Below are 24,774 nucleotides of genomic sequence, written 5' to 3'. Positions count from 1 at the left end.
TTTCACATTTTTGGATGCAAGTGCTTTGTTCTCAACAATGACAAAGGCAATCTTGGTAAGTTTGATGAGAAATCCGACGAAGGTATATTTCTTGGTTATTCTCTTTCTAGTAAAGCATATAGAATTTATAATAAAAGAACTTTAACTATTGAAGAATCCATGCATGTATCTTTTGATGAGACTAACACTTCCAAAGAAGAAATAGTTGTTTGTGATGATGATGATCCTTTAGATTTACCCCCGGAAGAACTTTCAAATGATACAATTATGAAGGCACCGAAAGAACTTTCAAATGATACAATTGTGAAGGCACCGGAAGTTCAACAAGAAAGTGTTCAACAAGAAAGTGTACAACAAGAATCAAACACCAATGATCTACCAAAAGAATGGAGAACTCATAGAGATCATCCTATTGATAAAGTTATTGGTGATATTAGTCAAGGAGTTGTAACAAGATTAAATCTCAAAGATGCTTGCTTACACATGGCTTTTGTTTCTCAAATTGAACCTTCCAAAGTTGATGAAGCCTTAGGAGACGATCAATGGATAAATGCAATGCAAGAAGAATTAAATCAATTCGAGAGAAATCAAGTTTGGGAACTTGTGCCTAGACCAAGTAATAAACACATCATAGGTACTCGATGGGTGTTTAAGAACAAACTTGATGAGAATGGTATAATTGTTCGAAACAAAGCAAGATTGGTGGCCCAAGGTTACAATCAAGAAGAAGGAATCGACTTTGAAGAAACATTTGCTCCGGTTGCAAGGTTAGAAGCTATTCGTCTTTTACTTGCTTATGCATGTTCATTAAATTTTCAGCTTTATCAAATGGACGTCAAGAGCGCATTCTTGAATGGCTACATCAATGAAGAAGTCTATGTCAAACAACCCTCGGGGTTTGAAGACTTCAAGAATCCTACACATGTCTTTAATTTGAGAAAGGCTCTTTATGGCTTAAAACAAGCACCAAGAGCATGGTATGATAGACTTAGCAATTTTTTGTGTGAAAAGGGTTTCGAAAAGGGTAAGGTTGATAAAACTTTGTTCATTAAGAAAATCAAGAGTAACACTTTATTGGTTCAAGTCTATGTTGATGATATCATTTTTGGATCGACTAACAAAGAAATGTGTGAGGAATTCTCATTGATGATGCAAGGAGAATTCGAGATGTCTATGATGGGAAAGATGAACTACTTTCTTGGACTACAAATTAAGCAACTCAAAGATGGAATCTTTATCAATCAATCCAAATATTGTAAAGAATTATTGAAGAAGTTTGATATGGATAATTGTAAAGCAATGAATACTCCAATGGGCTCCGGTACATATGTTGATCAGGATGAATCCGGTACTCCAATTGATATTACTAAGTATCGAGGTATGATTGGTTCTTTATTATATTTGACGGCAAGCCGTCCTGACATAATGTTTAGTGTTTGTCTTTGTGCTCGCTTCCAAGCAAATCCAAAGGAATCACATCTTATGGCGGTTAAAAGGATCATGAAGTATCTCAAAGGAACAACCAATGTTGGCTTATGGTATCCTAAAGGTAGTGTTTGCAATTTAATTGGTTATTCTGACGCGGATTATGCAGGATGTAAAACTGATCGTAAAAGCACAAGTGGCACTTGTCACATTCTTGGAAATGCATTAGTATCATGGGCTTGTAAAAAGCAAGCATGTGTTGCTCTTAGCACGGCCGAAGCGGAATACATAGCAGCGGGTAGTTGTTGTGCACAAATTCTTTGGCTTAAGCAACAACTTCGTGACTACGGACTTGATCTCGGATGCATTCCTCTTCGATGCGACAATACAAGTGCTATAAATATTACAAAGAATCCGGTCATGCATTCAAGAACCAAACACATAGACATTCGACATCATTTTCTTCGCGATCATGTGCTTAAAGGAGATGTTGAAGTCACTTTTGTAGATACTCATAATCAATTTGCAGATATCTTCACCAAGCCTCTTCCAAAAGAACCTTTTTACAAAATTCGAAGAGAACTTGGAATTTTGGATGAAAAAGACACATAGATTTCTCACTTCATATTTCTCCGTCAAAAATTTCTAAGGTGCACATGGTGTCTTATCTCATCTAATCTTCTTACAAATGATTTCACAATGTCTCTACTTCTACACCATTCTTTTAAGTGTCTTAGATGTTAAAAATACATAAAAATATGTGAAAATTATATTTTTTTCTATGAGTAAATCGATTTCATGTAATGGTAAATCGATTTACTTCTGTAACAGTAACTTAGTGTTTTGTGTTTTTCATTTTTTGGCTTGGGGAAATCGATTTAACCCCTGAGGAAATCGATTTGATGCTGTAAGTATGCCTCTGCTTTCATTTTTTGGCTTGGGGAAATCGATTTAACCCCTGAGGAAATCGATTTGATGCTGTAAGTTTGCTTCTGTTTGCGCTTTTTGACTTGGGTAAATCGATTTCACCCCATGGTAAATCGATTTCTTACTGTATATATTCAGTTTTTTATGTTTGCTTCTTAAATGTTGGTCCAATAACATTGTCACACCTCCTCTCTCTCCCTCATAAAAGCAAAAAATTTGTCTCTCATCCTCCATAACCCTAGCAGCCGAAAATTGGTGAGTGGGTGCTCTCCAAAAACCCAAAATTTCCTCTTCTCCAAAACACTCTCAAACTCCATTAAACCTTATTCTCATCTTCAACAAACTTTCATCCATGTCTTCAAGAGTAAAGAGGAAAGCTTCAGCCAATGAGAAAGGGAAGAACAAAGCTTCATCTTCTTCCATAGCTACTCCAAACATCTTCCATGACCATCCCTCAAAGGAATTAGAAAGGTACCAAAAGTTTTATCAATCAAAAATTGTCCAAACTCCAAAATATGGTGCACTCTCTACTTTTCCTACTCAATGTTTTAGTTTTCAAGAAACATTAACTTCATTTGGTTTGGGTCCTCTTATTGCATCCTCTGGACCATATTATCCGGATTTAGTTAGAATGTTCTATTGTAATATGCGTTCGGATAATAATTAGTTTGTTACAAATGTAAGAGGGAAAAACATAGTTTTGCATCCTAAGAAACTTGGTAGAATTTTGGATATCCCTTATGTTGGTAGCTCTCTATATGATCCGGATATTGAAGAGTGGCAAGGATATCATAAGAGAGAATTTTATTTTAGCTTAAGTAGGATAACGGAAGAAGAATATAATGCTAAAAGGGTTGAAACTTCAAAAGATTTTTGGAGTGCTGGAAATTTTGCTATTAATGATAGATTGCTTCATTATGCTTTGGTCTATATCTTGCTACCTCGAAATGGCAATCATTGCAACATTACCGATGTGGAAATGAAAGTATTATATGCAATCAAGAATGGTATCTCTCTCAATTGGTCTAGCCTCATTTTACACCATATGTTGTGTCACACTCAAAGGATTAAGTCTCTTCCATATGCTTGGTTCATAACTCGTATTTTGGAACATTTTGGGGTTTCTTTTGATGATGTTGGTTATCATCTTATGGATACTAGAAGTCATAAGTTTTCTATTAAAAGTGTGGATAAGCGGATGGGTGTTCTTTATGATCCGGAAACACAAACGATTTCATATCTTAATAATGAAGGAAATCAAGCTAATGTTCAAGAAGATTTTGGTCATGAAGAAGCCCAAGACAATATTGGTGATGAAGAAGTTCCTCCTCATGCTCAAGATGGTCCAAGTAATCAAGAGGTGATAAATTTTATGACTCAACAATTTGCAACACTCAACACCTCAATCAACAACCAATCGAACTCTATCAATGAATCCACCACAACCCGGATCAATGATTTTCGCCATGATGTGAATCAACAATTCTCTTACCTTTATTCTCATCTCCACATTCCACCATATGATCCAAATAACCCGACTGTCCCTACTCCAATAACTCCACCTATTCAAACTCATTTTCCCTACCAAGGACCAAACCTCTTCAACAACAACAATACCAACAATGAGATGGACCAATCTTGATATGTTGTTCTTGTTTGTTAATTGTCACAAGCATGTTCTTGTTCTTTTAGTATTATGTCACTCTATGATTCTTATAATGTTTATTTATGTTTCATGTTAAACTTCTTAAAATTTATGTGATTTGTAAGGTACTTGTTACCATAACTTTATTATCTTGCTTGTTCTACTTGTTTGAATGCATGTGTTTGTTATGATGAATGATGTTCTACTTGTCACTATTACTATCTTTCACCCATCTTTCCCTTCTTTTTGATAATGACAAAGGGGGAGAAAGGTGTTATATACTTGTTTGTATGTTTATAAATTTCCTAAGGTACAAATTTCTCCAAATTTCTCCAAGTAGCACAAGTACACACTAAGGGGGAGCTATATATCTTAGGGGGAGAAATTATTTCCAGAAATGTCAAAACATCAAGAGGATTATTTGTCATCATCAAAAAGGGGGAGAATGTGAAGTCAAGATTAAATAAAGAACTTTTGTTTTTTATGAAGACAAATCTCTAAATAACAAGAAGGCAAAGATGAGTTGTTAAAGTTAAAATATCAATGATCAAGGCTTTGGAATCAAGCTTGCACTTCAAGAAGGTATAATGACTATAATTACATTCTCTAAAGTCTTAGATGCTCAAGAAATCAACCAACCATTGCATAGACCATCCATGATAATAGCAAACATTTGCAAAATCTTTTATTCAAGTTTTACACTGGGTAAATCGATTTACCATAACATGAAATCGATTTTCCACTGTCTTAAAACATTTCCAGAAGCAAAAATTCACTTTTTGCACTATGGAAATCGATTTACCTAAAGAGGAAATCGATTTCCCACTGTTTGTTTTGAAATTTTGTTAACGTTACATGCATGAAATCGATTTCATGCTAAGGGAAATCGATTTCACCTGTACGTTTTTTGAAAAACAGCAGCATTTCATAGCACCTTTCCACACACCTTTTCATGGAAACATTTCCTTTAATCTTGGCAATTGTTCATGATTAATCTACAGAAACTTATGATATTTCAAGGGGTGTTATGAACATCTATATATACTCAAAATTTCAAATTCATTCTTCACCTCTTCCAATCAAAAAAACTCTTAGAAATTTTCAGAATTTCACATTGTTATTCTTCAATCTTTTTCAAGATATTTTCTACACACTTTCATATCATCCAAACTAGAAAATATTTTGAGCAATCTATTACTTTAAAGAATTGTGAATTATTATCATTGGAAGGGAGGATCAATCAAGTGATTGATACATTGTTCTACTATTCAAACTCTTATACAAAATCAAATACTTGTTGTATTCTTGTTATCCAGGATTGTTGGAAACAAGTTAGACACTTTGAGAGGATTGTTCTCATAAGTGGTCTTAGTGAAAAATCCAAGAGGATTGTTCTTGGTGTTTGGTTAGGCTTGTACAAGATACCAATTATATTGAAATCTCTTACTGCGTAAGGGGACTGGAGTACTCTCGGTTTGTGAGGGGAACCAGGATATATCCTTGTGTCATTTATTTTTCTGCACTTTACATCTTTTAGTAACATTACCATAAACCAGAAAAATAATCACTTTACACCATAAAACCGAAAAAGTTATAAAGTACCTAATTCACCCCCCCTCTTAGGCATATCTGATACTTACACATAGCAGACTTTGGCGCAAGTTTATGGTTAGCATATGGTTTAAGCCAGGGAAAACACAAACATCCAAAACATTTTAATTTATGATAATCCGGGCTAATGTGGAGTAATTTGGAATAAGGTGACTTGTACCCCAAGAATTGGAGTTGGGGGATGACTTATGAGGTAGGCTGCAGTAGTCATTGCGTGAGGCCAATAGGTGAGGGGCAAGCCCGAGTGATGAAGAAGAGAGAGACCGGTTTCGGCAATGTGACGATTCCGGCGTTCAGAGATTCCATTGTGTTCAGGTGTATGAGGTGGGTGGTGTGGTGACTTATACCATGAGTTCTTAAAAAAGGACGAAGTCCAATGTATTCACCACCATTATCGGTGTATAAGATTTTGATTTTGTGCTGATAAAAATTTTCAACTAGTGATTGAAATTTGGGAAATATATTTTGGACATCAGATTTGTGTTTTATTGGATATAGCCAGATATAACGAGTAAAATGATCGACAAACATGCAATAGTAACGAAGACCATCAATAGATAAAACAGGGGAAGTCCATACATCTGAAAAAATTATTTCTAATGGATAAGAAGATTTAAGAGTAGATTCATGAAAAGGAAGTTTGTGACTCTTACTAATTTGACATGAATTACAATCGGATTGTGGGAATTTATTTGAACCCAAAGAAAAATGCTGTTGAATAAATTTAAAGATAGAGGATGAAGGGTGCCCAAGCCTATGGTGCCATGATGCAGAGGAGTCCGCGCGGACGGTATGGACGGATGGTGAGGAGGTGGGCCAGAGATAAAGTCCATCCACACATGAGCCTCTATGGGTTATTTGGCCTGTCTGCAAGTTCTTTACATGAAAATAGTTTGGCAGGAAAACAACAGCAGAGTTAGTTTGTTTGGTAAGTTTAGAGACAGAAATAATTTGTTGTTTCATGGAAGGAACACACAGAGCATTAGAAAAGGATAAATCATGAAGTAAAAGTGCTCTAGAATGAGAGATGTTTAAACCTGAACCATTGCCCATGAACAGCGAGTCAGGACCAGTGTACGGATGATGAAGTGCCATATTTGCAAGATCTTTGGTTACATGATGTGTTGCTCCACTATCAACCAAGAAATCAGTATGAGATGGACCAGCAGCTGCAATGTTGGCCTGAGCCGATCCAGTGTGAGCAATAGAGTTTCGGGACGGTGGCGGGATACCGGGATGTCGCTGCTTGAAGAGTTGGCACTAAGATAGAACGTGTCCTTTGACATTGCACCACTGACAGCGTCCAAGAAACGGTTTGGGATTTCTGGTGTGTTGATTAGACGGTGCAGGGAATTGACCAGACCGAGGCTTGTTGTTATAGTTGGGTCGAACCTGAGCATTCAAAGCTGTAACCGGGGAAGGAGTTTGTCTCTGAGCAGCAACAATAGAGAGTTCTTGGATGAGAAGTTTCTCGAGGAGATCATCAAAGTTAATTGGAGTATCCCTTGCATTTATTCCATCAATGACTGCTCTGTAGCCGTCGTCGAGACCACACAAAACATGGTCAGTCATGTCTTCAATCGAAACAGGAGATCCGAGTGAAGCAAGAAGGTCAGTTGTTTGCTTCAGAGAGTGCATATAGGTTGTGATGGATTGGGTACCTTTGGAAGCCATTCGAAGACGCTCTTTGATTTGTCTAAGATGGCTGCGAGAGGCTTTGGCATATGTGTTTTTGAGGAGAGTCCAAAGACTATGCGAAGTCTTTGTCTGAGACACTAGAAAGGCCACTTCATTGGAGAGAGTGGTGAGGATGGCGCCAAATATGAGGCGATCGTGTCGACGCCATGTTTGATAAGCAGGATTTGGTGTTGTCACTGAAGGTGTTTCAGTGGTAGAGATCGTTGTCAGCGGCGCGGGAAAAGATCCATCTGGATATTTTAGGAGATCAAAGCCATCAAGAAAAGCTTCAACTTGGAGTTTCCAATTAAGATAATTGGTGGGAAGAAGCTTGGTGACACTGCTAAGAGTGATGCACACAAAGGGTTTGGATGGCTCATAGGGGTTGGTGATGTAGTAGGAACTGTCGGTGGCCATGGGAGACGAGGTTGACAGCAAGAATGAGAAACGGCGTTCTGAATTAGAAGGATAGGGCTGGATCGTTTCCAACTGATACCATATAGAGAGTTAGAAAAGTGAATGTAATTGATAATTTCTATTAGTTTACAGCAGTGTTTATATACACGTTTGATAAACCTAATTTGGAATGAATCAAGGTAACAAATCTCCTATTGATTTTCCACTAATTTAGCTATTAACTTTTGGCTGCAAAATAAGTAAATAACAGGTTTGTAAATCTGCATAATTAAAGGAATTATAATTCTAATTATTATTATTGATAAAACAGAAACGCATAAAAACAATAAAGAACACACATAATTGTTTACCCAGTTCGGTTCAAACAACCTACTCTTTGGGCTACCAAGCCAGGGAGGAAATCCAATATAAGCAGAATTAATTCGGAGTTAAACTCCCCCGTTTAAAACTCCTCATTTAAAATCTACCCAATGAAATTCCAATCTATTCCTAGACCTGAGTATCTCCACTCACCCCCTCAATCACAATTGTTAGAACAAGATTTGTTCTGATCAATTATCTTAGTTTTGATGATAACAATAATATGAATTTTGCTTAAGATTATATGGTACTCTAATCCAATGCAATTTCCCTTTCAGGAAATATATAAAGAGTACGCATAATTCAGCGCTCAGAAGCTTTGTCTCAAAGGGTTCAGCATGCAACATCAGAACATGGTCTGGCAAGACATCAGAAGATGGTCGAAGCAGAATCAGAACATGGGTCTATGGAAGCATCAGAAGAACAAGAGAACAGAAGCACTGAAGTTCTGATGGTATCACGCTCAGAAGCACTTCAAGGTCAGAAGATCAGAAGATGCTTTGCACCAAGCTGTTTGACTCTGATGATATTCAAACGTTGTATTCATAAACATCAGATCAGAAGAAAGTACAAGTGGCAAGCTACGCTGACTGACAAAAGGAACGTTAAAAGCTATTAAAGGCTACGTCAGTAGACACAGCGTGAACAAGGCTCGAGGTAGTTGACAAAAGCGTATAACATTAAATGCGATGCTGTACGGAACACGCAAAGCATTAAATGCACTCAACGGTCATCTTCTCCAACGCCTATAAATATGAAGTTCTGATGAGAAGCAAGGTTAACGATTCTGCACCAAAACAACTCATATTAAACTTGCTGAAACGCTGTTCAAATTCAAAGCTCAGAATCTTCATCTTCATCAAAGCTCACTACATTGCTGTTGTAATATATTAGTGAGATTAAGCTTAAACGATTAAGAGAAATATCACAGTTTGTGATTATAGCTTTCAAGAAGCATTTGTAATACTCTTAGAATTGATTACATTAAGTTGTAAGGAACTAGAGTGATCGTGTGGATCAGAATACTCTAGGAAGTCTTAGAGGTTATCTAAGCAGGTTGTAACTAGAGTGATCGTGTGGATCAGTATACTCTAGAAAAGTCTTAGAGGGTATCTAAGCAGTTGTTCCTGGAGTGATCAGTGTGTGATCAGAAGACTCTGGAAGACTTAGTTGCTGACTAAGTGGAAAACCATTGTAATCCGTGCGATTAGTGGATTAAATCCTCAGTTGAGGTAAATCATCTCTGCGGGGGTGGACTGGAGTAGTTTAGTTAACAACGAACCAGGATAAAAATAACTGTGCAATTTATTTTTATCTGTCAAGTTTTTAAAGCTACACTTATTCAAACCCCCCCCTTTCTAAGTGTTTTTATATCCTTCAATTGGCATCAGAGCGCCGGTTCTAAGGTGCAAGCACTTAACCGTGTTTAGAAAAGATTCAGGAAGAGAAAAACGCTTCAGTAAAAGATGGTTGATGAAAGTGAAAAGTCTACACCTGCATCTACATCTGGCTCTGCTGAGCAATACAACGGTAACAATGGTTATACTAGACCGCCGGTATTTGATGGTGAAAACTTTGAATACTGGAAAGATAAACTGGAAAGTTACTTTCTTGGTCTAGATGGTGATCTATGGGATCTTCTGATGGATGGTTACAAACATCCAGTAAATGCCAGAGGCGTAAAGCTGACAAGGCAAGAAATGAATGATGATCAGAAAAAGCTTTTCAGGAATCATCATAAATGCAGAACTGTTTTGCTGAATGCTATCTCTCATGCTGAGTATGAGAAGATATCTAACAGGGAAACGGCCTATGACATATATGAGTCCTTGAAAATGACTCATGAAGGAAATGCTCAAGTCAAGGAGACTAAAGCTCTAGCTTTAATCCAGAAGTATGAAGCCTTCAAGATGGAGGATGATGAAGACATTGAAAAGATGTTTTCAAGATTTCAAACTCTTACTGCTGGATTGAGAGTTCTTGACAAGGGATACACCAAGGCTGATCACGTAAAGAAGATCATCAGAAGCTTACCCAGAAGATGGGGTCCTATGGTGACTGCATTCAAGATTGCAAAGAATCTGAATGAAGTTTCTCTGGAAGAGCTTATCAGTGCCTTGAGAAGTCATGAAATAGAGCTGGACGCAAATGAGCCTCAAAAGAAAGGTAAGTCTATTGCATTAAAATCCAATATCAAGAAATGCACTAACGCTTTTCAGGCTAGAGAAGAAGATCCTGAAGAATCAGAATCTGAAGAAGAAGATGAACTGTCCTTGATCTCCAGAAGGCTAAATCAACTCTGGAAGACCAAGCAAAGGAAGTTCAGAGGCTTCAGAAGTTCAAAGAAATTTGAATGTGGAGAATCTTCTGATGACAGAAGATTTGACAAGAAGAAGGTCATGTGCTATGAATGCAATGAGCCTGGACACTTCAAGAATGAATGTCCAAATCTTCAGAAGGAAAATCCCAAGAAGAAGTTTCATAAGAAGAAAGGTCTTATGGCAACCTGGGATGAGTCAGAAGATGATTCAGACTCTGAAGATGAGCAGGCTAACTGTGCGCTGATGGCGACAGAAGATGACAGATCAGAATCAGATTCTGAGGAGGTATTTTCTGAACTTACTAGAGATGAGTTAGTTTCCGGTCTAACTGAACTTCTGGAACTCAAGTCTCAGATTAGTCTCAAATACAAAAAGCTGAAAAAGCTATTTGAATTTGAAACAAAGAAGCTTGAGTTGGAGAATTCTGAATTAAAAGAAAAACTTTTAAAATTATCCAATAATGTTGGATCTCCTTCTGATTCAGAAAAATCCACTCCTAGTCTAAACCATATTCTGAAAGAATATGATTTAAGTTTCAGGAAGTTCTTATCTAGAAGTATTGGCAGAAGTCAGCTAGCTTCTATGATATATGCTGTGTCTGGAAACAAAAGAGTCGGCATTGGTTTTGAGGGTGAAACCCCATACAAACTTGAACCTGTTGATGAAATGAAACTCACATACAAGCCATTGTATGATCAGTTCAAGTATGGCCACTCCCATGATATTAGGCACACTTCACATGCTCAAAGTTTTCACATAACACACACCAAAAAGCATGTGACACAACCTAGGAAATATCATGAAACTCACATTAAAAATTATCATGCTGTTCCTCCTTCTGCTTACAATGTTAAACCTAAGTTCAATCAGAACTTGAGGAGAACTAACAAGAAAGGACCCAAGAAAATGTGGGTACCAAAGAAAAAGACTATTTCTTTTGCAGATTCTCTTGGCGACAAAGAAGATAAAAGTCAACATGACATGTCTCCTGGACTCAAGTTGGTCTCAACACTTGAAGGGAAGAAAGATTGTCTTCCAAGTTCTGGTTCTTAAATCTGTTGAAGAAACTATGTTCGTAGGAAATCAGAAAAGAAAGTTTATTAGTCTTGGAACCATCTGTTTTGTTTGTCTCTAAAGCAATGATGTTTCGTTCTTGAGTATTCTGAATGCTCTAAATGCTACAGAATATACAATATTGAAACATTGATTGTGGACGAATCAATAAATATCTGGTTTGATGATAAACTTGTTTCTAATGAAACAAAGCGCTTAAGAATTTCTGCAGATACAGTTTTGTCTTATCAGAAGCTGCAGAACAAAGAAGTGAACCTCCAGAAGCTGTGTATATCAGAAGTAATGGATCAGAAGATCATTCAGATTTATATCAGCACACTTCAGAAGGAATGTTTCCTAAAGAGAAACTTGATCAGATCAGAAGCAGTGATCAGAATCTGAAGGCGTAAAGTCTATTCTGAAATTTACAGCTGTCATCTATTATCTGATGGTGAACACGTGTCTGTATGGTTTGTACAAAGCGTGCAGTTGAAAAGACGCCGACCTAGGTAACTGTTATAAATCATTTCATTTACCACGTTCTCTCTCCTAATGTCATTTCTCATTAAATGCATACTGATTTCTTTTTAAATCTTTTGAATAACCCGCTTCATCTTCATTCCCTCTTTTTTCTCTCTTTCTCTCTCTTTTGTGCATTCACTTCGTTGCATTTCTCTTCAAACCCTAGTTTTCTGATTTGATCTCAAAGCATTATCATCATGAACTCTTCCTCCTGTTCATCTTCCTCAAAAGAAAGACTTACTTCTTCACAAATCCTTCTACGAAATTATGAATATGCTCCTTTGAAAACTTGCTTGATACCGACGAAGGACTTGGAGGTTTTATGTGAAACTGCTGTGGACTTCAACAATCTTAAAGCGAATGGCTTTAAGTGTGATGCAAGAATCCTTGAGCAAGGATGGTCCAAGTATCTCAATAGATTGGTTGGTCCAATTTATCCTGATCTTGTGAAGGATTTCTGGGTACATGCAACGGTTACCCCAACGGCCATCATTTCATTCGTGCTAGGGCATGAAGTGGTTATCTCTGAAAAACTGATCAGGAAGCTATACAATCTGAATGATGAAGAAGGTTGGTCTGGTTTTCGACATACATCTGTTGATTGGTCAATAGTTGAAAAACAAATCTCTAAGTCTTCTGGGATTGACTCTAATAACACAGGCACCTTGAGGCCATTTTATAGAGTATGGGCTGAGATTATTCTGGGTTCTCTTCACCACAGAAAAAGGATGCTCTCCTCTTCTTACATCAGTCCAGATCACAAGCACACTCTTTTCTGCATTGGCAAAAAGACTGAGATCAACATCTCTCACATTCTGTTTGAGAATCTGAAGACTTCAATCCTTGAGTCAAGAGAAGAGGAAAGGGCGAAGTACCCTCATCTTTCAAGAACGACTATTCCGTTTGGAAGAATGATTTCAGACATTCTTACTGAAAGCAAAGTGCTGGACTCCATCAGAAAACTCAATGCATCCCATTTGCTTGGAGTAGTTCAAGGTCCCATTTTTAATGGTGTGGATCTGTTCAGATTAGAACTCATTAAAAATGTACCTTCTGTGTGCCAAAGTTTTCCTGACATTCTCTCAAGAAGAGTTGTTGCTGAAGGTTTTGCCTCCCTGTTTCAAGAAGAACTGCATCAGGTTGTCAAGTCTTACCTGGAAGATTGTGTTAGGAAGCAATCAGATATTGATCCTGCTTGGATCCGTGGCAGATTACTTCCGTCCAAGGCTGATCTTCTGAAGAAGGATCAGAAGGAACTAAAGGCTAGGCTAAAAAGAAAAGCCCAAGAAGATGAGGCTGAGAAAGCCAAGAAGTTGAGGGTCACCTATGATCCTGACAAGGTGGACTCTGAAGAACGAAGAGATAAAAGGATCAGAGATTCCTTTCGCAGAACAAGATCTTCTTCTTCTGTATAAATCTCCAGAAAGGTTTTTACTCCACCTCCTTCTGTCCCTAAACCTTCTCCCCAATCACCTCCCTTTGAACCAAAAGTAAACTTCACCTTACCAAATCCTTCTCCATCATCCTTCTCCTCTCCCATTCTAAACCCCACACCTTTAAGTATTCTTCCCCCAACTCCTTCTGATAAATCTTTCTCACCAATTCCCTTTACAAACACTCCATCCTCGTCTCAATCTATCATCTCTGATATTCCATCCTCATCAATCATTCTCTCAGATATCCCTTCTTCCTCATCCACCGTACCTCCACCTTCTATATCCCATCCCTTACCTACCAGAAAATCCAAACCTTACTGTCTTCTCTACCCTGACTACAAATTCACCTTCAATCCGCCTGAACCTGAACCCTATACCTACCTGGAACTTTTCAGACATGAGGTGATTAGCAGTCTAGACCTTCTGAAGGATGCATTTCTAAATGGTCTGGATGATGTTTCTACAAGAAATCTCTGGAGAAGATTTCGCAAGGATTTTCAAGTAGAAGCAATGGGAGTACAGAAAAGACTAGTGGCTGCTGCCCCTGGTTACCCTGGTTACCTTCTGGAGGAAGATAATGGTATATACTACCATCCTCTCAGAAATTGCGTTGCTGCTGAGGAGAAGCCCTTTGTGGATGAATTGGAAGTAGCAAGACTCGCTGCTGCATTGGAAGCAAATCCATGCAGGGATATGGTTATCTGGATTCCAGATTATCCTGTTCTGCTCGGAGATTTCAAGACTCTCTTTGACTATCTGAGGGAAAACCCGTCTGAGAAAGACCCAAGCTTGGTCATTCCAGAAGTTGTTGACCCACCAGAAGTCGAAGGTCCTTCTGCTCCCAGGAATCTTGCTGCCATTCTTCAGGCACTTGAAAATGGAGACTCGGAAATTCCTGCTGCAGAATATGGAGATGCTTCTATGCAAGAAGCAGATGCTGAAGATCATGTTGCTGAATCAGATCCTGTTGAGGAAATCCCTGCAAATGATCTATCTATGGAAGCTGCAGATCAACATGTCATCCCTGTGGATAGAAGCGTTGAAGCTTCTTCTGATGAATCTTCTCGTCTTGCAAGGACTCTGGAAGAAATTCAGAGGAGACAGGATGAGCAAAGCTCACTCAATGCTGAGTATAGCGCTTTCATGGTGAGGCAAGAAGGACACAACAATAAGGTTCAAGAGATGCTGACCAAGATCTTGTCAAGACTAGGGCCATCTTAGATTGAGTCTGTGTTGTTTCCTTCTTTTCGTTGCATCTGTCTTTGTGCATCTGATCTTTCTTATCTTCATGTACTTCTGTACCTGCTGTTTGAACTTCAATGAAATCATCTTCTTCCTCCGTGTGTTTCGTTTTGTTTGTCTCTGAATCTTTTTTGCTTTTTGATGTTATGACAAAAAGGGGGAGAAGATAAATGATAAATGATTTGATTAATTTATCAGTTGCTGGGTAAAGCTCCCACACATTCTCTAACAAGAACTGCAAGTTCTATATGGTTTAATTGTTTTGCAGGTATAAAGAAGTGAAGAGAATCTTCAAAGCAAACACAAGAAGCAAAACCATGGAAACTGAAGCAAGCTGAGTGCTATCAAGCTTCAGAAATCAGAAGCACTGATAATAGAATTTGATCCATATTTGTCTATTTGTTCTGACAAAATTCTATTTGCTCTGATACATTATTTTAGCCTATATGGCTCTGATACATATAATGTGTTCGAATATACATTTTATGTTCTGACTCGTTCATGCTGACTTTTGTCGTTTAGTTTTTGTTCTGTAACATTTCAGGATGTAGAGATGCTCTGATGATGCTCTGGTACATTCAACAATGTTCTGATACAAATCTAGCATGAAGTGAGGTTGGTAGAAATTCAAGCTCTGAAGCTATCCGAGGGAAGCAGAAATCAGAAGCTGTGAATGTTCTAAAGATCCAGAAAACTCAAGTTCTGAAGCTGTCCTAAATGGAAGCAGAAGTCAGAAGCTGTGAATGTTCAGAAGATCAAAGAAATTCAAGTTCTGAAGCTGTCCTAGATGGAAGCAGAAGTCAGAAGCTGTGAATGTTCAGAAGATCAAAGAAATTCAAGTTCTGAAGCTGTCCTAGATGGAAGCAGGAATCAGAAGCTGTGAGTATTCTAGGGATCTAAAGAAATTCTAGTTCTGAAGCTGTCCTATGGAAGCAGAAGTCAGAAGCTATGAATTCTCTAAAGACAGAAGCTTATATGATCGTCTCTACCGAAATAATCAGGGAAGTCTTTTATTAAAGTTCTTCGAGTATTTATTTCAGGGGGAGATTATTTATCTCAGGGGGAGATTGTTAATCTCAGGGGGAGACATATTCATATGCTTATGCTATAGCTGTGTAATTTGTCTTTTGCCGTCTGTTCTTTCTGATCGCAAATTCATATCATTTATATATGTTTTTGTCATCATCAAAAAGGGGGAGATTGTTAGAACAAGATTTGTTCTGATCAATTATCTTAGTTTTGATGATAACAATAATATGAATTTTGCTTAAGATTATATGGTACTCTAATCCAATGCAATTTCCCTTTCAGGAAATATATAAAGAGTACGCATAATTCAGCGCTCAGAAGCTTTGTCTCAAAGGGTTCAGCATGCAACATCAGAACATGGTCTGGCAAGACATCAGAAGATGGTCGAAGCAGAATCAGAACATGGGTCTATGGAAGCATCAGAAGAACAAGAGAACAGAGGCACTGAAGTTCTGATGGTATCACGCTCAGAAGCACTTCAAGGTCAGAAGATCAGAAGATGCTTTGCACCAAGCTGTTTGACTCTGATGATATTCAAACGTTGTATTCATAAACATCAGATCAGAAGAAAGTACAAGTGGCAAGCTACGCTGACTGACAAAAGGAACGTTAAAAGCTATTAAAGGCTACGTCAGTAGACACAGCGTGAACAAGGCTCGAGGTAGTTGACAAAAGCGTATAACATTAAATGTGATGCTGTACGGAACACGCAAAGCATTAAATGCACTCAACGGTCATCTTCTCCAACGCCTATAAATATGAAGTTCTGATGAGAAGCAAGGTTAACGATTCTGCACCAAAACAACTCATATTAAACTTGCTGAAACGCTGTTCAAATTCAAAGCTCAGAATCTTCATCTTCATCAAAGCTCACTACATTGCTGTTGTAATATATTAGTGAGATTAAGCTTAAACGATTAAGAGAAATATCACAGTTTGTGATTATAGCTTTCAAGAAGCATTTGTAATACTCTTAGAATTGATTACATTAAGTTGTAAGGAACTAGAGTGATCGTGTGGATCAGAATACTCTAGGAAGTCTTAGAGGTTATCTAAGCAGGTTGTAACTAGAGTGATCGTGTGGATCAGTATACTCTAGAAAAGTCTTAGAGGGTATCTAAGCAGTTGTTCCTGGAGTGATCAGTGTGTGATCAGAAGACTCTGGAAGACTTAGTTGCTGACTAAGTGGAAAACCATTGTAATCCGTGCGATTAGTGGATTAAATCCTCAGTTGAGGTAAATCATCTCTGCGGGGGTGGACTGGAGTAGTTTAGTTAACAACGAACCAGGATAAAAATAACTGTGCAATTTATTTTTATCTGTCAAGTTTTTAAAGCTACACTTATTCAAACCCCCCCCCTTTCTAAGTGTTTTTCTATCCTTCAACAATAGTGATTACAAATAAACATTAAACAAATTCAGAGAGAATACACACTTCAAAAACACACCTTGATCTGCTTAAAAGCTTCAATCATCAAAGACAATTAACAAAAACAACCTATTCCAACGCAATCATCAAAGACAATTGCTTGGAGTACAAGAGACAGCTACAGAACTATGGTTCTTCACAATTAACAATCTTTCTCTCTGCGTTCCAAATTAGGATTGCAGACTTTTTATATGTAGCTCTTGGGCCTTGGGCTTTTTTAGAAACATATTAGGGTTAACCAAGTTAACCTAGTTTACACGCCATCTGGTTGTTACAATACGTGCTGTCAGCAAAATCTTCTGGACGAAATATTCAGAACACAATAAAAGGTTTCCTAAATTGTAGATTGAGAGAAATCAGGAAACACAATTAATAAAATATAACAGCTCCTGCTGTCACACAAGGATGTCATGACATCGGTCATGACATTCACTACATAACTTGTATTAGCTTAACACATATGCAACTTGCATAACACAATATCAAACATGTCATGACATCAGTAAATACATTAAACACTCAGGTATGTTTCACCACAAATGCAGCCAACATGAAAAACATCTTCATGTGTCATGCCAATAAATTTCTCATCAATCAAGTTAACCAATGCATTAGGGGCCACACAAGGTTTAAACTCGATATTACATTTCTTAATCATATGACCTAGTTTTCTATAATTCAAGCAAGAGAAAACAACAATGTCATTTCTTTGTGATGGTGGTTGTTGCCTATCAATTATAGTAATTGAGACCCTTGAAGGGTTCATATTCTTAATTCGGCTCACAACGTTGCAATTCTAATTCTTTAATAATTTTCCAAAAGACTTCAGAACTACACCGAATTTATTTTTGTTGTTTGAAAGAACCAAGACTTTTTCTCTTTGATCATGTCTTTAAGACTCTTCTTCAATTCAAAGGCGAACAATTAGTCTCTCAATTAAATATTGTTTTATTTTGTAGCAGAACATAATTTTTAAAAACATTCAATCTAGGGGGAAGTTTGTCAATAATAAAAGAAATTTGAAACTGTTCACCTAAACACACAACTTTTATAATGATCTTATAAGTAATCTTTTGAAGTTCACAACATTGAGTCTCCACAGACCTTTCATCTTTACCATTTGATACTTGAGGTAGCGGCTAAGAACATACTTCTTTGTTCCAGATTCTTCAGTATCATATTTATTTTTCAGAGCTTCCCATACATGTTTAGCAATCTCGTAGTTATTTTAGTAATCATACATATCATCGGTGAGACTCTTTTAAATTTGGTTTTTGCAAAGATAGTCATTATCTTTATAGATGGCTATTTTTTCTGAGCCGTAAGTCATCTGCTTTAGCTTTTGCAGCAGAGTATAATTCAGACGAGTTAACAGTTCCGTTTGAATTTAATTTTGTTACCATTAGTTTATTTGGTTGATCCAGAAGGAACAATGGGAATATCCTCAATCAAAATGTGGGCAAACTTTTTTAAGGTTAAGAAAATTTTCATTTTAGCTTGCCAATGTATGAAGTGAGAATCCTCAAACTTAAATGGTCTGTCAGAGACAATGGTCGCATAATTACTAATAACTTCTTCGATAGCCAAGGTTTGTTGTTTTACGATTTTGAAAAATTGTCAGTGAAGAAATTATACGAGTCAAAGAACAATTCGCTTTCTTTAAGACATTTCACGGCACTGCTCAAAATTATGCAAAGCAGTCAAACTACCGCGTCGCCTCTAGGATAAAACAACTCAGTTCTATATTGTACGATTACTACTTGCACGGTAGATAATTGGCCTAGAAGTATATATTATGATGGTTCAAAAACCATTTGAATATGGTATAATTACCACTCGTAGTATCTGGTATAACGACTCGTCGTAATAATTTCTCAAACCATGAGAAATTCTAATAATTCTCCAAAGAGAATTCAAAAATGGTCATTTAACCATTCAAAATGTTTTCTTAAACATAGAGAAATTTGAATAATTCTCTAAAGAGAATCCAAAAATTATACTTGAGAATTTTTCAACTCACACGAGGAGAAATTAACATAATTTTCTGAAAGAGAATTCAAATACTTAGAAAATTCAACGAGTAGAAAGAAAGGGGGAGAAGTTGGAGTTTCAACAATTAGAAAAATGCAGAGTTATGAGAGTGAGGAAGGGAAAATTCAACAAAAGAAGTATTAGAACAAGATTTGGTTATGCGTAAAATCTCTAGTTTGATGATAACAATACACATATTTTATATGTAACAATTTTGTACTCTAATAGTTTCTTGAGTGTGCAGATATTGTATTCTAATTGATTCAGGACTCTTATATGGAAGAATCATCAGAATCATTTTTGGCGCGCCTTGAAAGACTATTTCATCGGTTTATAAAGAAACATCAGTAGTTCTGATGAATGTTCACTAGAAAGGAATCTCAAGTGCTTCTCATATAAGCTTTTTGCTTCAAAATCAAAAGTCAAGATTTCAAGCTCAGATAATTATGGTGGAAGATGAAATTAATAGATGAGTATGAATTTTTAGGAATTATGAAAATGAACATGATAAATGAATTTGGGTTGAATATGAAAGAAAAATATAGATTTTTAGAGATGATGGAAGTGATTTGATTTGATATCGCCGCATCTTCAATTTTCTTTTTTGTTTGATATTACGTAATCTTCAATTGTATTGTCTGCAATTTGATTTGATATTATATTAGTGTTATGACCATGTATTTTATTATCACTGATATTTTTTTTAACTATTTTCTTTAACACAATCTAGCCTTATTAGGATAATATTTTTTTAAAAAAAGCTTGGATCTATCAAGATTGACAAATGTCGATTTGGCATAACCTGCTATAGCAGGTTACTCAGTTGTTAGCATAAAAACAAATAGGCTCACTTTTTTTTTATAGAAAATAATAAACTCAATTGTGGTTTCTATCATGGTATCAGATTGTTAACGTGATCCTAGGTCATGGCGTCTTCTTCCCCTGCTTCGTCATCACCTTTCGCTCAGATCTCCTCCTCTCAAACGTCTGTAGCACCAGTCGCACATGATGATGTTCATGGTTGAGCCATACATAAATGCTCACGGTCTCACTGATTTTGTTGCCTGCACTAAAATTCCTCCTCAACTTCTTGATGAATCTGCTCGAAACATTAGAATGGTGAATTTTGCTTATTTTGTTTGGTTGCAAAAGGATCAGTTACTATTGTCTTGGCTCTAACCCATTCTCTCGAGCGAAATCATCTCCCGTGTGCTTGGTTGCTTGAACTCTCATGAACTTTGGGACCATCTCTTCAATTATTTCCAAAAACATATTCGAGTTCGTGCAAGGCAACTCTGCGTTGAACTTCGGGCTACCACCTTGGATTCACTCTCAATTTCAGATTACTCGTACAAAATCAGGACTATAATGGATGTTTTAGCCTCAATTGGGGATCATGTTCCTTTTTCTCATCATATTGAAGTGATTCTTGAAGGTTTGACTTCTTAATATGCTCTTGTTGTGTCTGTGATTGAAAGCAAGTTTGGTATCATGGATTTGGATGAAGTTGAGATACTTCTGGTTGCTCATGAACTCCGACTTGCTAAGTTCTAGAAATATTCTATTCCGGACCTTGTTTCCTTGAATCTAACTCATACCTTTCCTCATTTATCTGCTCATCCTGAGTCTCAGACTGCTAGTTCTGAGCCGGCACCTCTTTCTCAGGTTGCTTCTGATCCTAAGCCTGAGTATCAGGCCTTTAGAGGTGCTAAGCCTACATGTGTGTTGGGTGATAATATGAACACAAAGAGGTCTAGAAGGGGTATTTAATAAACTATTTCCCTTTAAGACAATTTCAAAAACATTTTAGGTCTCATGTATGAAATCAGAGATTTTAAGAGGCGCGAAAGGAAATCACAAAAATAGGACAGCTTAGAAGCATCTCATTGAATTAAACCAAATGAAATGATACATGATGTTGCTAAGTACTTGATTACTTCTAATGCAAATTTATAACAAGACAACCAAAGCTACTTTATACAAAGCAACTTAAAACTCTTTACATAGATGTTCTATCAAGACATAATTGGATTCACGATACTTTAATAAGATTGATACACCACATACCTAAGCGTATACATTAAATCTTTATAAGCACGATCTAGCCTATATAGCATACAATCAATACAACAATGCACTAATGCACTATAACAAATTAATGAGTACTAGAAAATAAAAAAGGAGATAAGGGAAGCAGAAAAGATACACAAAGATATATAGTGGTTCGGAGTTCGTACTCGTTTTTCCTACTCCACTCTTCAATGATGTTGAAAATAATTGGAAATGATCACAATCTTCCATTATTTTAATAAGTTTGATTACAAGCATTTTGGTTACTATGAACTATCAAACGATAATTCTCTCTGTTGATGTAGACACTCAACTGCTAACAAAAACAAGATCTCTAAAAGATCTTGATCCAATATCCTTGCTATCCACAATAACCTCCTCCAAGTATTCGTATGTTGCAATCCATCTGATCCAACTAGTATGTTGTCTGAGCAATTTTCATTAGCTAAGCGTTGATTGGAAAACTTCCAACTTTGGCTACGAGCAATCTTTTTCCAACTCCACCAAAGATGGACAACTTCCACCTTCACCTTACAGACAATTGATACTTGGTCTCGCCAAAGTCTTCATTGGAGTATATTGAAACTCTCTTCTTGATAGATAACAACAAATATAAAATTGCATTCAAGAAATGATTTCTTTAACTGTAACAAACAACAAACTTCACACAAAAATATTAGATACCTTAATGTACCACTAGTCTCCCTTAACACTCAATCTTTAGAGAAGAAGGTCCTCAACAATAAAAAAAGACTAAGGATGAAGATGATGAAAAATGCCAGAATATCTCACAAACACTCTAAAAGCACAAGGTGTTAGTCAAGGGTTTAGATGAATGTGAATGAAGAACACCCACTCACTAGGTTCTCTCAACTTTCTAGGCAAATAGGTTTTGGTACTTGGTTGTTATAAAGAGCTTGATTAATCATGAACAACACAACAAGATTAATCAGCTCACTCTCTCTAATTCACTTAAAATAAGGGTTAATGAACTTTTTGGTCCCTCTAAATATTGCAGATTTCGTTTTTAGTCCCTCCAAAATTTTCCTTTAAGAAATCATCCCTTCAAAATTTTTCGTCTAAACTATTGGTCTCTAACGTCAAATTTGCTAGAGATTAGCTACGACTTTAGCCATCGATTAGCTACGAAATTTGACGTTAGGGACCAATAGTTCGGAAGAAAAATTTTGAAGGGACGATTTCTTGAAGGAAAATTTTGGAGGGACTAAAAACGAAATTTGAAATATTTAAAGGGACGAAAAAGTTCATTATCCCCTTAAAATAATAACAAATTGCACAAGAACAAGATGCAACAAAAAAAGTAGGGTTAATGAAATTTTTCGTCCCTTTAAATATTTCAAATTTCGTTTTTAGTCCCTCCAAAATTTTCCTTTAAGAAATCGTCCCTTCAAAATTTTTCTTCCAAACTATTGGTCCCTAACGTCAAATTTCGTAGCTAATCGGGGGCTAAAGTCGTAGCTAATCTCTAGCAAATTTGACGTTAGGGACCAATAGTTTAGATGAAAAATTTTGAAGGGACGATTTCTTAAAGAAAAATTTTGGAGGGACTAAAAACGAAATATGCAATATTTAGAGGGACCAAAAAGTTCATTAACCCAAAAAAGTATAATGAATATGACATGAACTCATAATCAAGAAGTTGTTCTAGAGAAGAAGAGAAAGATTCATGGTGATGGGTATAGACACACTAAGAAGAGAAGACAAAATCACTCTTTGTCTCTATGAGTTTTACCCATATGTTTCACTCTCTTGTTGCTTTCACCAAAGAAACAACTATTTAAATTAAAGATAAAAATGAATCTTGCTAAAACATTTCACATATACTTTGGAGGAATTAACTTGCCAGCCCCTTTTTTAGACCTGTCACCCCCCCCCCCAATTTTTTTAATCCAATTTTACCCCTGATAAAAAATGTGAAAAACAAAGAATTTCCTAAATAAATTTCCGGTATGCATCACAAAATTTCCGGTACTAAATACCGGAAATTCAGTTATTTTGGAATTTCTGGTACACCATACCGAAAGTTTAGTTTATTTGAAATTTTCGGTATACCGGAATTTTCAAATTTTCGGCATACCGGAAATTTCAAATAAACTAAATTTCTGGTATGTTTCAATTTTTTGTTTTTTAAACGGTTGAGATTTTGCCAAAACTTTTGGAGGGTCCTGATTGCACCGACACATTTGTGTGGTATAGAATGCACCACCATTTGTATAAATAGGGATGTTAGGGGTTATATGATAACACATCATTTTAACAAATGCCTCTTCCTCAGTATTTGATTAAAGTATCTGTGTATTTCAATGGCCGCAACCCTGCTGTTCAAACCAAGATTCTAGATGACGCTGAATCCTTTGCCACCTTGAAAGAAACATTGAATAATTTGCTGCCTGATTCCTATAACAGAAGGGTGACAACGATCGAGTTTTGGGAGGACTGGATTGATACAAATGGAAGGGTGAAATACAACTTAATCGAGTTGAAGAATGATGAAGATGTGAAGGTCATGTGGAAATCATTACTGTAGGATAACTAATGGTCCGATCAAATTGGATGCGCAGATCCAAAGATCCGTTGACGACATAATGAAGTGTCTGATTCATCCAGAGTCTTCCGGTAGTGCCTAGGTTTTCATGTTTCAGAGTACTGTTTATGCTTGTTTGTTATTTGTCGTTTGATGTTTGTTAACTATGTTTGTTTGTTATTTGTCATTTGATGTTCATTATCTACTCGAAACATGTACTAGCCAAAAAAAGATTATGCAATAAAAAAGATGTTCACACATAAGATGTTCGTACAAAATATACAAATAATGCAATGATAACAAAATAAATCTCATATGGGCAACATCTGCCAACCTAGCTAAAATACTATGGACCTCACCATCAGGGTTCACTAGACCCACGAGGCTATCCAAGTGAACTGCGATGTACTGCAGACGGCTGTCTTGGTCACCAGCGGGAGGTGGAGGTGGTGGTGGTGGTGGTGAAGAATCCCTGGTACCTGAAGGCCCTGGAACATCATATGCTGCGGAAGATGGGGGGCTAACCCTAGGGTTTGACACTCTGAGGAACCACTTCAGGTATCCATCCTGACACTGCTCAGGCTGCTGAACCGCAATGCTATATCCATGATCTCACGGGGGGAGCTGAGGATGTGGCTCTCAAACCAGCGATCAATGTCACCAGCTGGAGCCTCTGGGACCGGCCATGGAATTCCCTATATATAACCAAACTGGCGTAGACACCTCTCAGGCAAGTGTCTAGCCACATGACTCTCCCATCTGACATACCCTGAATATAAAGAAGCTACATCAAAAGGAAGATGCTCGCGGTGACCTGTATACGGTGTCCAGATGACATCATCCAGCGTCAGAGCATCCAGCCTCCGCCTGTACTCCATCAAGGTTGCCTCTCCTGGAAGGGTCTGTCTAGCCTTCCACCTCATCACACAAGGATCAGCAGCCGCACAACGGTGGGTCCTCCACTCATAGATGCGAGGAAAGTGCTTGTAGATCTAACACTGCAGAAATAAAAATAATCAAGCCCATGTAAAATA

This window comes from Vicia villosa, linkage group LG7 (assembly GCF_029867415.1).
Source record: "Vicia villosa cultivar HV-30 ecotype Madison, WI linkage group LG7, Vvil1.0, whole genome shotgun sequence".
In the NCBI taxonomy this organism is placed as follows: domain Eukaryota; kingdom Viridiplantae; phylum Streptophyta; class Magnoliopsida; order Fabales; family Fabaceae; genus Vicia; species Vicia villosa.
Note: the sequence above shows the minus strand (reverse complement) of the source record.